This window comes from Lasioglossum baleicum, chromosome 2 (genome assembly GCF_051020765.1).
Source record: "Lasioglossum baleicum chromosome 2, iyLasBale1, whole genome shotgun sequence".
NCBI classification, from domain to species: domain Eukaryota; kingdom Metazoa; phylum Arthropoda; class Insecta; order Hymenoptera; family Halictidae; genus Lasioglossum; species Lasioglossum baleicum.
Genome location: NC_134930.1, coordinates 21,258,355 through 21,271,669, shown reverse-complemented (window position 1 = coordinate 21,271,669; position 13,315 = coordinate 21,258,355). Strand labels below are relative to the sequence as shown.

General features: G+C 45.6%; 1 protein-coding gene and 1 non-coding gene across 30 annotated transcripts in view; one reads left to right on the top strand and one right to left on the bottom strand.

The window, feature by feature from the left end:
- Positions 1 to 13,315, top strand: part of Rg (A kinase anchor protein rugose) — a 409,256-nt gene that overhangs the window by 178,168 nt on the left and 217,773 nt on the right. The window lies entirely within an intron of this gene.
- On the bottom strand, positions 2,477 to 2,549 carry Trnak-uuu (transfer RNA lysine (anticodon UUU)). The gene has a single exon. It is a non-coding gene; the product is annotated as a tRNA-Lys (tRNA).

Below are 13,315 nucleotides of genomic sequence, written 5' to 3'. Positions count from 1 at the left end.
AACAGACAGCAGACTTGCAAGTAGTAAAAGACGATTTAAGTCAGACTACAGGCTATCAAGTAGTAAAAGACAATCTGAATCCAGACAGCAGACTTGCAAGTAGTAAAATCAATTTTAAATTAGACACTCTAGCTAGCAAGTAGTAAAGGACGATTTAAGTCGGACCACAGGCTATCAAGTAGTAAAACACGATTTGAAGCCAGTCAGCAGACTTGCAAGTAGTAAAATCGATTTTATATTAGACAGTGAAGCTCGCAAGTAGTAAAAGACGATTTTAGTCAGACCACAGGCTATCAAGTAGTAAAACCACGATCTGAAGCCAGTCAGCAAACTTGCAAGTAGTAAAACACGATCTGAAGCCAGTCAGCAAACTTACAAGTAGTAAAATCGATTTTAAATTAGACAGTCAAGCTCGCAAGTAGTAAAAGAAGATTTAAGTCAGACCACAGACTATCAAGTAGTAAAACACGGTCTGAAGCCAGTCAGCAAACTTGCAAGTAGTAAAATCGATTTTAAATTAGACAGTCGAGCTCGCAAGTAGTAAAGGACGATCTCTTGGCTGTCGTACAGGTCCATGCGGTCAAGAGAATTTACGTGAAAGAAGAACACAGGCACGTTTCAACATTAGACTGATAATGTTCGTATACGAAACTGAAACTTTGGAAATGGCACGTGAAAAACGATAAGAATATTTGATGGCGTGCACTCAGGGTTCATTCGGTATTCCGAAAACAACGGGAACAGCCAGTGTAGGTGAAGGAAACGTGCGGCAACATTTTCCAAGTGGAGCGAACCGATCGATACATGTAAAATTGAACCGGTCCACTCCGAACGAATAATGCTCCGTCCCGCTTGCACACACGCGAAAATGAAAATAATTTCGCTTTTGCCGCGGGCCTGTCACTCGCAGTGGAAGCCCGATGTTTTCACGGCCAGGATATTATGGGGGAATCCTCGTATAAAACAGCGAAGTTGACTAATATTTTCACACTTTTTTTTCGAGAGAACTATCAGCTTTAAAAGTTGAGTATTTTTATCACTATTGTCACAACTGCGATTTTTCCCAATGCCCGCGCGTGCGTGTGTTAATCTCCGGTTCGCCCGGCATCCGACTGGAATACGCGACGCGAGAAATTTCGAAAGTAACGCACGCGGCGCGCGGCAGAGAGCTTGATTACTTTTTCGAGAGGGGAACTTGTTGATTCGTACGCGCGCATCGCGGAAGATGCTGCCCGAGCGAGAACGATAACGAGAATCCATGGAATTCGGAACTCCATTCCGGAAGTTTCGAGCACGGGGAAAACGATCCCGCGGCGCGATGAAAGTATCGTATCCGCGGAAACGGAAACTCGTTCCGCGGAATTAAGGTCCGCTTTGGAAACGCGCCTTCCGACTCCGTCGACGTCAGGAAACGAGCGTGTAACTATATTAACTTTCGAGGGTGTATGCTCGTTACCGCTATTATACTCGCGGCGATGCGTGAACTCATTTTTCGTTCGTCTCTTCCGACGAATTTCATCGCTGGATCTTTTTATTCCTTCGAATGGCTTTTACAATTATGCAAATCATTATATCGAATGTTTTCGTGAGAAATTTTCGATCAACCTTGACGTTTCTTTTCGAAATTGTTCCAGCGTCGAATCGATAAAAATTGAAACTAAATGACTTAGGTTGTGTAACGAGCGGGAGAACGCAAAGATTTGCCCGCTTCGCGAGCCAATATTTTTCTAATCAGCCGTGGGATGGTCGTGGGTGCAGGTTGTCGATAGAGAAGGGTGGCAGCGCACCCCTGATTCGATTCGACAGCGTTCATTAACGTTTCTACACCGGGCTCGGTGCTACGTGTATCGGTAGCGGTGCACGATCGCGATATTTACGATCTCGGGGCTGACGCTGCGAATAATCCGAGCGCGGGTCCCCGTAATTAAGTTTAGTTATGCGCGAGGATCTCTGCAGGGACACGCGCGTTATCCGCGAACGGTGCTGCAGCGGGACAAACGCCGACGTTATCGATGACGAGAGACTTTTGTTCGACTCGGAGCGGCCCCGTTTCCGCGACGATCGAGCCACGTTCACGATAATCAAGGCCGTCACGTTCGAGAACCCACCAGACATCTAACTAAGCGTACGTATATGTTCCAGTTGTTATACAGGGTGATTCGCGAGAAACGGAACACTTAACCCCTTGCCGTACCGGTTTCTTTACAGTGACAGCGATTAAAACGTTTGTATTCCGATCTCTGCTGCGTTCTAACATTCTGATCAGACCATCATGAGTCTATCAGACCACAGTTCGCAACAAAAAAATCAGCAAGATCTGTGTACAAGTTTGATGAATTTAGATTTTATTATTTCTTATTATTATTAATTATTTATTAGGATTTTTGATTGAGATACAGGCGGAAGATGGTTCAGGAAATTTTAATGTATATATTCGTTGTGCAGAATTGTTAAAAAATGTAAAAAAAAAATGAAACGCCCGAACAGGGACTTGAACCCTGGACCCTTAGATTAAAAGTCTAATGCTCTACCGACTGAGCTATTCAGGCCCGTGGGTGTCTCGTCACTTCAATTCATAGTTATTTCTTCTATTTCCTATTTAACATATCATCTAACGAGATACATAGTTCCCTTGTCTCGAAGAAACGGACTAGCAGAACAATGACTGCGCTGGTGTAGGACTAGCCAGCTGCGAAACTGGGTCGCGAAAACGTTATACGGTTGCGGGAAACGTTTCTGAAACGATCGTTTAACTTCCCGCGATTCGACGATCTGGTTCTGCTTGTGCATACGTCGAGATGTGATCGATTGAACCTACCGTGCTGCTCTTGTCCCTTTGTCTTTGTTCTTCCTCCTATCGGCGGATTCCCATCACGAGGAACGCATGATTTTCTGGAACAAGTTGCTGCGAAGCATTCTGTTAGTCAATGTCTTGTTGATACATGTGGGGAGCAGCAATGACCGGAGTAGGCCGATCATATGGTCAAGATCGCGGACCCCAGAAAAAACCGGAGCAACAAAGTCGTACGTACATAAAATAAAAAGATTTAGAAAATTCTACAGAAATGTTTTCCACATTATTGAAAGCGGTATTTTAACATAGAGAATGCAATAGTAATATTACAACCCATTCGAGAAGAACACGCTTTCAGGAAACGCGATAAAATGGTCTATTAGATCACTCGGTACAAATTGAACCAACTTTCGCGAGAGATAAAAAAGCAACGGAATCAAATATACACGTCAAAGGGGTTCGCAATCTTCTCGAACGAGCCTTTGAGAGGTGATTGTCGGCCGAGGAGTAACGTTAAAGGATAAGCGCGGGCGAAAACCGCTGTCGCAATTAAAAAGTAAAAGTGTAACTCTCGTCACGCTCCGTCCGCGAAATAAGCGGACCGCTTTCCGAGTTCTTCGACGATTTTCCAAATTCGTGTGAAGCTTTCGTCGTTGCGCCGCGCCGCGCCTCGCTCGTCGGGGATTTAAATCGAATCGCGTTTAAAATTTTCGTGCTGGAGGGAGACTAGGGAAAATTCAACGTTCGAGGTGTAACTTTTCGGTGGAATTCTGTGGATTCGTTTGTGATCGCGAAAACTCGCGGTGTGCTCGAAGGATAGACGCCGCGCGTGCACAGGTGGACAGAAATACTCGAGCACGAAGCATAATTTAGCCAGAGAATTCATCGCCTGAGAAATGATTAATGACGTTTTTAAAAATTGTTCAAAAATTGCATAAACATACGCAGTTTGTCGATTAGACACCGACATATTTAATAATTTCAACAATACCTCTGAGTCAGCATTCGAGTGCAACGGTTAAGATTCGAAACCTGCACTTTGAGGGGTAATTTGCAGTTGATGGAGACTTCAGACGAGGTCCCCGGAAATTTTATCATCATCCGGACGATCCTCGGGAATGAGGCGCATTTAGGCACGCCAGCGCATATATGATAATAATAGCGTGCATTAACCGGCATGCGGCTAGTTGATAAGCGCGTAATCGCAGTTGTTTGTTATGCAGAGGATATGTTCATGGGGCGTTCGGTAAGAGGGGGTGCACGAGGGTGTTGTTAGCGAAACGTAAAACCCATCCCCCGTCGGCTAATAAACGTTCGGCCCGTCGAACGGGCTCGAAGTTTCGCTCGCAGGTAATCTGCTTGTCAATAGAGAACGCGCGATTTCGTGCGCGAAGGCGTCCGGTAACGAACGGCGCCAAAGGGAATTCCGTTCAGGAGTTAGTTTCGTCGTCCGGCCACTTATTAACTTCACCAATTAACCCGAATTTTATTGGGAAACCGACGACCTAAGGGCCGTACTACCGTCGTCGCTATAATTTAGCAACGCGACGCTGACCAGCTGGTTTCTGCAAGTAGTTTCTCACTGCTGGTTGCGTGAAATTAATTCAAAAATAGTGATACACGGTAACGAAAATTTTAAAAATTCGTTTTGTAGATGCGTATGATCTCCTGGCTTGGTTACTCGAAACCGTGCCGGGTAGTTGGTAAATGTTGAGGAGTTTTGATGAATGGTGGAATAACTTTATGAAGAGTTGCGGTAACGGTAACTTATATTTTAGGTAGGACGCCTATACAAAGTTGTGGCTTATGCAAGGCTTATTTACAGGCTGAAGACTGAAGACTGGAACGGAAAGATGCTTTTTAAGGGATGTGAAAATTGTGGAAGTGGTCCAGACGCTGTCTTAAATTGTTAATGTTCTTGTCAAGAGCCTACAACTGTTGGACTAATTCATTTCCTTTAGTCGGGTGGTCGAAGTCTTTGGTACTTGAAATTCTAGAGACGGTTTGTTGTAGTATAGTACTTTATAGTAGATCTGTGCCAATTATACGTATACAGTCTGAGAATGTCGTGAAAGATGGACCAGCCCTAACGAACCGCTCGCGGGTCGGCATTAAAGCAGCGAGGCCATCGAGAAATTATGTCCTCCTCATTATAGGACAAGTGTTATTCAAACTACTAGCTTCTGTTTCCGCGGGAAAGAAACGCGGCGGAAATGTCTCGCCCTCGAACCTCGCGTCGCAAATGAACGTCACACCCTCCATGCAAGAGATAGAGTGCGGGAAAGAGAGGGAAGAAGATGGTACCGGAGAGAATGGTGTCGCGTCTGAATTCCTCTCGCGAGCAAGCAAAAATACACCGGCGAACCTATAGAAAAAGGGGAAAAAAACGGCATCGTTGCGCGTACGGAATAAAAGGCGTGTCGCCTTGAACCACCCCCCTTGCTCCGGTTCGTTCGCCATTTATTAATGAAAACAGCTGGTCCGTTTTTACTCCTTCCTCTCGGTCCTCGTTCCACTGTGTTCCGACGAGACTAACACCTCGCCCTCGTTCGGACAATTTATCCGTTCGTGCGCCTCGCGAAACTGGAACAATGAGCACGCGATGCGGGCACGAGTACAGGGGCGTACCATCCTCGGCCTGATGAAGATGCTCGCTCGGCCAATCCCAGCTAAATTGCATTGATAAAGTCCACGCGGAGACATACGTCGACCGAAATTGTGCGAAGTATGCCGGCCAGGCCATTCGACGTCCGGTCATGCGTCTGCCAAACCTCTCGGTCCGAGAGGCTTACACGCTGCGAGCGTGGAAAATCAGGGCCTCTCCAGACCCGCAGATCTGGAACTGACGCTTCTCGTATTAACCGGGTTGATATAGGGCTGGTATCGATGTCAATTTCCCTCCAAATACTGTGGTGAATACCGGTACGTTCCGGCCGTTCTGCTCCTGGAAATTCCTGGCCTAGTAAACCATTTTGTCCGGCGAACCCTCCCTTCGCCAGATTTCCCGTTCCTTCTGCCGTGTCTTCGAAACGTTCGTCTCGTTTCCACGAACAATATTCAGCCCTTTGCACTCCGAGTTACTTCAACTGGAAAATTAGGCATTTCTTCCGATTTGATTTTGATTGACGATTTTTCAAATTTTATGGATGTGAAATTCAATACGCGATGAAATTCAGTAAGTGAGCTAGAAATTAGTAGATTGATCTAGAATAATTTCATTCCATATTAATTTTTGTGTTTGTATGAATTTAAAATTGATATAATACCTCACACCAAATGTTTAGCAATTGTAAACAATATTTTGAACAATGGTACAGCAATTTTCAGTGGGGCCTCGTTAATTTTCCGGAGGTTGTTCACAAAAGTCCCATTGGCTTCTCGCGCGAACGCGTCCAGCTCTCCGTTCGCCGCTAAAAGAAACGGCGCGAAGGTCGAGCAAGCAATTTTTAATTAATTTAGTCACCCGGCGAATGTTTACGCGGTCGGTATCGAGACCTCGATGTTATTCAGGTTAACGGGCGAGTAGAGCACCACGAGGGAAAAGAAAAAGGCAACGGAGTATCGATTTCACCGGTGACACGTACCCGTCGCCATTAAGCATCCCCCTCATTTTTTTATGGACCATCTCATTGTTTGCCACGCATATTGTTCACGAGCCTACACGCACAGGCCTGTGTTGCCCGCTCTGGTGTTTTCTTTTTTTTTGTGACACGCTGCATGCACATTATCTTCGCCGGTGTGTGCGTGGGGGGGGGGGTGACGTAGTCTCATACACGCGGCCAATCCTTCGCATTGTGCTCGCTCGGAAGGTGAAACCCGTGTTTCATGAATACGATAATGGTTATAGGATAAAACCGTTATTTTAGGAAATACCTGGTACATACATTCTGTTGAACCTGTGATCTACAAGATAACTAATTTCGAAACTTGTTCCATGGAGTAGCCGAGTTCGTTACACAGTGGTCCGGATCGGAAAAGTGAGCAACGTTTTGCTCGTCACTGAACGGATTACGCTATAAATGTTTATAGATTTACATCGGCGCGAAACACCGGTTTTCCCCGAGGTTATTGACGAACGTCCGACAGGAAATGAAATTGTTACAGCAAAACGGGTACGCCGGGGCAATCTGTTTCAATTAATGCTTTATTAAACGCATGCAACTTTTCGTTTAATTGTATTTCCGCGCGGCTTGTGACCCGTTCCGGTGCACTATCGAAAGCGTTTTTACTCGATGGTCGATTTAGGATAGCCTCTAATTGATAGATCTCAATTATTTCGAAATTTCTGCCCGTCCCGCGTTTCCAATTTTCCGAAAATCCAATGGTCATCCACTCTGTGATTGAATCATCCGCTGCAGCTCTAATGCGACTAGAATATGTGTTCTCGTCGATGTCTCTTCATTATTCTAGCGGACGTTAACGAATGTTGCACAATTGCGCCATTAGCGAAATCGTAAAAACACTGCGTCGCATAAAGTTGACAGATGAAATAATTCCAACATTTTTCGAGCTGAACGAGCTCCTAGTAGAAAAGGAAAATTTATGTTCGTCGTATGTCTACATATAATATACTTGGTTAAAATACTGAGTTAAAATAACCCCGAGTGGAGAGGGCTAACAAATTGTTTTGCATTCCGCGTTAGAAAAGTACGATCCGACGGTGCTAGAGAAGTTAATGGCTCGTATAATAGTAATCCAATTGAAATCGCGAAGATTCACTGGCCTGGACAACACGGGCAAACGAATACCGCATCCGGAAAGTCATTGGCTTGCCTTTTTGCTCCTCCGCTCCGTTTAAATGGAGATTTTAATTGGCTCACCGTTTGCCGGTTAACACGGGATTCGTTATAGTCTGAATCAATTTAATGTCAGACATGTAGTGGTCTTGCGCGATTGCAGTTGGATCTCTATTACGCGAAAGAACATCAAAGTTGCGGCTGTCGGTTGCTGCAAGATGAAGGAAGATCCTAAGAGCAATCAACCGAGCGACTGTCGCGCGCACATCTCTTATTTCCGTGCCGTTTTGATTTATTGACGGGAGCGCGCCGGTGACAAGATGTTGACGCGGCATCGCGGATAAACGCGTAGCTGCCAGCTGAATTTTATTGGTGTACGCGTGCACGTTCCACTGTCAGCAATTAAACGCGACAGCATTCGTTGAGTGTCAAGCTGAAACAGCGGCGCAATTAAACGTTGCTTAGGAATTCCATTTCGCGACGAGCCTCGCGGCACCGATCGCGGGAATTCGTTTTTTGATATCAATTAATCGATGAAACAAATTTGCAAAATTGAGGGTGTCCGAGAAGGAGCGAATTTTTGGGTAACTCTCTTCGAGCTATAGACAGCAGCACTGCCAACGGACAAGTCCCTAATTCTGTAACTCAATCGCGAAAGTGAATGTAAATGTCCCCGGGTAGGTCGATCGATCGATTATATCGACGACCGTGCGAAAGACTATTACCAGGCACGAAATTCAGCCCGTTCTCGTTGGCATTAGGACAAATTAGAACCGTGCTTGGACCGTGGAATCAATTGTTGGCCCGTAATTCCCAGTGGCCGGGCTCGCCGTTGTCTCCGCTCGATGTAATGACCGAAACCGTGCAATTCCGGTACTCGACGCCCGGTTACCAGCGTCGAACGAATCCCTTCGGTCGATCCTGCTGGCTGCTTAATTGCTCCTCATCACTGTCTCGCGTAATTGGTGTCGAACCGTGAACGCACGAAGACAAGGAAGGAAGCGCCTAACGAACTGTCGCACCGACGCCCCTTAAATTCCGTTTTCGTTCGCCGGTCTGAAAACAATCCACCCACGTACGTGACTCGCAAGCCGCCAGCGCTCTGCCTCGGATCCACCTCGATTTATAGATCGACGGACATTCGTCACGATCCGGTCCCTCCCGGATCGTTAATTACGCGTGTCGGACTACCCAGACGGCAGACTTTTAATTCTTCAACCCCTGGCTACAGCGAACTACGGATCTAATAGTTCCAATCACGTTATCAGCCCTACCCTTCTCCGTTGTTTATCTACCTTTTAAACCGAGCTGACGAGTCCGTTCCTCTCGTTCTTAATTTAACGTTAACAATCTCGTGTCGCGTTGAAACTACCGATAACTCATTTTACAGGAAATTAATACGTTCATTAGTCTATGTTCAGAATCTTCATCGAGAGTCTGTCCGAATGTTATAGCAGAAGGGGTGAAGCTCGATATTAAGTCGGCCGGAACTCGATCGGCACAGACGAGGATTTTCTGACGCGTCAGGCTCGGCCCGAGATTCCTTTGATCGTTCCCAGATTGCTTCGCGAATTGCTCGCTGCCGGGAAATCGAATTTCCGGGCATCATCGATACCGGCGAGCGTGGCCGAGCCCTTTGCGCGAATTTCGCAGCGCGGCGCTCGCAGAGTCGGAGCTCGTTAGAACGGAACACGTACGTCCGATACGCATCGTTGGCCAGTGCGGCTGCATTTTCGCCTGTGCACGGCACGCCCGTTGCAAATTTTCACGGACTATGAGCCTGGGAATCGACTCGCGGCCGCAATCGCAACCGAAACACCGGCTCCGTGACGTGATCGAATCGGAACCGCGTGTAATCGGTTTATCTTTGACTCGGACGATGCCTAATCTCCACGGTGCGGCGTGTCGATTTCATCTCAATGAGATATCGTTTAAGGGCATGATGGTGCGAATGAAATGTTTCAACGAAAGTACGAGTTATTTATGCAGCAGAGTTATGCAATCGCCAAAATATTAGGTTGTTGCATGTGAGACGTCTGATTTTTAATGTACTCTAAATGTACTCCAATGTACTCTATCTAAATATTTCAAGTTTCTTGATTTTCCAGCTGCATGATTGTTATCTTGATTTTGTAGTTCTCCTTTCCATCAACTCAAAAATCGTGTAAAAGTTATTTTTCCAGAGGTATGCAAGGAATACACGACAGTCCTGTTGGTTGACGTTGAAATAAACTTGATTTAAAAGTAAACTTATACATCTAAGTTAAAATTGAACATAGGATACAAAGGATTAGCTTCGGACCTCAAAGTTTTATGTAATACTTACCTATAGACTGTAACAGTATTTCTTGATCGAAACACGTGTTACAAGAGTCGCATTCTAAAATCGTACATTTCATATGCAATACATATATGTTGCCCGAATACATGCGCGATCGGCCTCCGGCGAATCGAACGGCACGAAATCAATTGTCAGCCGCAATTCCCGAACCGCCCAGCTTCGTGAAACGTTCAAGACCCGGGAAACGCGTTTCAGGAAGCATCGGGGGTTACATGGTGTCCCGTAAGAGCTTGCTAATTGCTCGGCAACGCCCTTTCGCGTGACTATAGACGAAGTTCGAACTTCGCTGGCGAATCGATCGATAGACTGTTTCTCGGGCGAACTTCTTTTCCCGAGGAATTCGCTTCGACTTCGTCGCTGGGATCCATTAGCATCGTAAACAACGATGCTAAATCTGTCGTTCACTCTCTCTCGACGAGTCCGCTTGCTCCTGGAAACCAGAGGAACTTACCGTTTTCTTGTCGGGAGACCGACGTCGTCGTCGGACTGCCATCAAGGCAGCTCATAAATCGTCCTCGCGGACTCCTCTCCCGTTTCTTCACGACCCACTTCTTCATGGAAACGGCACTTCTCTGACGATGTCTTTCATTCGTCATCCGAAGTGCCGCCGTAACGTAGACGCGCGCAGAATGTTTCTCCGTTTTTGAGCTCCACCGTCGTCCATCGACTGTTTCTTCCAAATCTCTTTTTCTTCTTGGTGTCGCCAAGAAAAATCAATTTTTACTTCTTGGTGTCGCGATGTCAAGGTAGACCATTGTTTTTTAATCCCTTGCCCTACCGAACCAACATTCTTTTTTCGTTTTCTTAAATGTACAGCTATTGCAGAAATTTTCTCCTTTTTCAGGAGATTAGGGCAAAGGGTCTAGACAAAATTACAACGCGCGGCAAACACATCAACGGCTGCTCCATTAGAATTTAGAATGTTCCCACTGGGATAAGATCGATGACGGCGGCGCGCTAATCATCGAATTTCATTGACACGCGTTCAATTCTCGCCTCGAGAACGTGTGTGCCCAGTGCGCCGGCTGACGAACGCGGTGCGCACCGACCGCAGTAATCCTTCGTAGATAGCGCGCAGCTTTCGTCGTGTATTCTGCAAATACCTGTAAATTGGTTCGAACGAGGGAAATCCTGAGGATAACGCGCGTTAAGGGTATGGTTTCGCATTGCGTAACGTACGCGTTCTCCACTAATGGAGCTCGGTGTGCACGCAACTCTAACGAGACCGGCGACCGAGAGATAAAGCGACAGACTTCGTCATTAGTAATGACGCTTAGTGGTTTTCCTGATCGAAATTGATTGGCACATGACATCGCGCGATACTCAGTATATATAGACCACCGTTACACAGATGGTACTTCCTCCAGGTAACAAATTCCGTAGCTCCATTGCGAAAATGTCCTAAAATTAGCCGGAAATCTTCGTTATCCGAACCCGAGAAGATTTTCACGAGGGAACTTGGCGCGATGGAGATTCCAGAGGAACTTCCTCGCATGCCAACGCGCTCCTGTAACCAAACTGCATTATCAGAGCGGCGGATGACAAGACGCGCGAAAGTTTTCATAAAACGCGAATAAATTGACCGAGGTAAACCGAGCGCAAGAATCGCAAACACCGTTCGCCTCGTAAAGTGATGATTGTCCGGGCGCCACGGTAAACACGTGATTATTTCATTCGATGGGGCAATAACGCAGCGCAAACAATCGTGGCGGATCAATTATTGAAGAGTTATCGATTCACCGAGAGAACGAACGGGGCTGATGTATATTTAATCCGAACGGCGGAAGTGGCTGCGGCCAGGAAAAGTTCTGCGGCGCGCGTTCCAGGCGGTCTTCGCGGCGTCTGGAAGCAACAGTTTGTCCTTAACGATTATAGCCTAATTACGGGAGCCGGGTCGCGGTTCGACGTCGAGAACCATAATTTATGAATGCGCCCGGCGAGCAACAACCATCGGCCCGATTGCCGCTGTCTAAAGTCGTCCAGATACATAACTAGACTGCGGATTTTCATGCAAAATAAAATTTTTATACATCGATTGCAAGCTACAGGAGCTAAGTAAATATTGATTTTCCTCATTAATGATCTTTATATGTTAAAAATAGTACATATATCGGCATTGTTAAACTCTTTTACCCTTTTTCCTGTTTTGAATTACACCTACTCATTTTTGTTATAAATGCATAAAATCCGCAGTCTAATAATAACACGTGATCGAATAAAGAAATTTATTGAATAATTTCTGATGGAAGCATCTTCAGAATTTCAATAATTAAACGGTTGGTACGGTTAGTGTTAAACGATGGTCGAAACAGGCTTTCCATTTAGCGAACTAGCATTCGCGAATGAATAACAATCCCTCGACTTTGCGACACCGTCCTCCGTCTCTTTTGAACAGCAATCCGTCACTTGGAGACAGCGAGCGAGTGGCGACGACAAACCTCCGGTAAAGGAACGTCTGAGGAGCTTCCGCGAGGTACCATAATCCGACGATGATGAATCCTCTTGTCCTGTAATCCGTTCCCGTCAATCATCCCGGATAAAACTTCATTACCTGATAATAATAGAGAAATAGATGGATCCACGTCATCCATAACGCGCCTCGCGTGCTGCCGTCCCTGGGATATCGCTGACGGCTCGTGAGAACAGACCTTTAATTCTCGGCGATTCGGTAATCAATTTCCCCCAAGAGCAAGTTGGCCCTTGTGATTTTATCAAGTCTGATCTTAGATGTCTGTATAATTATATTCAATTCTTTCCTTTCGATGTTGTTTTAATGTTTAATCATTCGACTCCATCGATGAAATCGATTTTGATATCGATATCTAATGTACGAATCTACCGGCGGATATGTTTCCAAACAATTTGGGACGCATTAAAACAAATGGCTATCGATGTTTACCAATTCCATTATGTTGGATATACATTTCGCTATAATTATATGTACTACCGCCGGATCAAAGCAGTATTGATATGCAATAGGTGTAATCTGTTTACACAGACTCAATCAAGAGAAACAGTACACCTAGACATCTCTATTGAATATGCTAAAATCCGTTCAACGCTACACGATTCAATTAATTATTAATAAACCCGTGTTCAATTTTCATGCAAAAGTTTCTGGAAAGTAATTTATACACACTAGACCCTGTGTGAACGCCCGCTGCGAATTCTCTATTGTATGAACACCTGTTATTTGAACGATCTATTGTATGGACAGTGCATGACGCATTACAATACCGTATGCAAATACAGTAACGATGAACGTCTACATGTTTGTTTACGTAGGATGAAGTCGACTACGATGATTCAGTATACTCCATAAATCTCGATAAAAGTTGAACGTTCGATTTTTACGATTTCCGACTGGATCGAGTGAAACGCGGATCCACAGTCGCCGCGCGTAATTCCCTCGTAAAGATTGAATTGAGGCGATGCATTCGGTCG